This window comes from Podarcis melisellensis (assembly GCF_964234715.1).
Source record: "Podarcis melisellensis genome assembly, chromosome: 4".
Taxonomy (NCBI): Eukaryota; Metazoa; Chordata; class Lepidosauria; order Squamata; family Lacertidae; genus Podarcis; species Podarcis melisellensis.
The window spans coordinates 87,290,821-87,292,388 of record NC_138531.1 but is presented as its reverse complement, the minus strand read 5'-3'; positions in this window follow the sequence as shown (position 1 = coordinate 87,292,388).

Sequence of the window (1,568 nt, the reverse complement as noted above, 5' to 3'; positions counted from 1 at the left end):
GATATAAACCTTGTGGGTGGTAGTTGTTGTTGTTGTTTAGTCATTTAGTCGTGTCTGACTCTTCGTGACCCCATGGACCAGAGCACGCCAGGCACCCCTGTCTTCCATTGCCTCTCACAGTTTGGTCAAACTCATGCTGGTAGCTTCGAGAACACTGTCCAACCATCTCGTCCTCTGTCGTCCCCTTCTCCTTGTGCCCTCCATTTTCCCGAACATCAGGGTCTTTTCCAGGGAGTCTTCTCTTCTCATGAGGTGGCCAAAGTACTGGAGCCTCAGCTTCACAATCTGTCCTTCCAGTGAGCATTCAGGGCTGATTTCCTTAAGAATGGATAGGTTTGATCTTCTTGCAGTCCATGGGACTCTCAAGAGTCTCCTCCAGCACCATAATTCAAAAGCATCAATTGGGTGGTGCTTATGTCAGTTTAAATCAAGCCAATGTAAATTATCCCTATTCCAGTGAGATTCAGGGATCATAGAATCATATACAGTGGTACCTCAGGTTACAGATGCTTCAGGTTACATACGCTTCAGGTTACAGACTCTGCTAACCCAGAAATAATACCACGGGTTAAGAACTTTGCTTCAGGATGAGAACATAAATCACGCAGCGGCGGCGCAGCGGGAGGCCCCGTTAGCTAAAGTGGTACCTCAGGTTAAGAACAGTTTCAGGTTAAGAACGGACCTCCAGAACAAATTAAGTTCTTAACCTGAGGCACCACTGTAATTGTAGACTTGGAAGGTAGGGTGGAAGTGTTGGGTTTATTTGGCGAATTTCCAGAAAGCTTGAACAAGTCATGTTTTGAGGAGATTTTGCTCAACAACTTTGTGTCTGGCTTTTCACTTCTTGAAATATGGCAACCCTATTAGAAGGGACCCTGAGGATCACAGATTCCCATGCAGGGATTGAACCCGCAACCTTGTCCTTATCAGCACCATGCTCTAACCACCTGAGCAATCCAGGATAAATGACAGTTGGGGAACCTGCAGATTTCCAGATATTGCTGGACTATGACTCCCATAATCCCTGACCATTGGCCACGCTGGCTGGGGCTGATGGGAGTTGGAGTCAAGCAACCCCAGGAAGGCTGCACGTTCTCCTCCCCTGAAACTCTTCTTAACACTTTCCCTTTCATTTTGCTGGACCCTGCAAGGCATAGGCAAATTAATCCTAGCTGAAGTTGATATTAAAATAAGCGATGCCGCCGTTTTAGGTTGATTTATCTTGGAGGTTATCAAGTGGCAAGCCGCTGTGATCTGCTTGGTGACTTTTGGAATTGCTAATGTCAAAATCGGAGGAAATTGCACCGAAGAGTTATCCCATTTGGGCACCAGCAGTTGTTATTTATTCAGGCACGTACCGAGTTATCATCCAAATGCTCCTCTTGAATAAAGGCTCTAGGATTTCATAAATTTGGCAGATCCGAACTTTTATCAGACAGCACGATTTGCATGTGATTACAGACTAGGTGTAGATTATGCAAAATTGGATCTTTTATCTACATTCTTTCGGATTTATACACTGCCGGTGAAAATATAAGGAGGATATTAAAAGGGCAAGGTGGCACAAA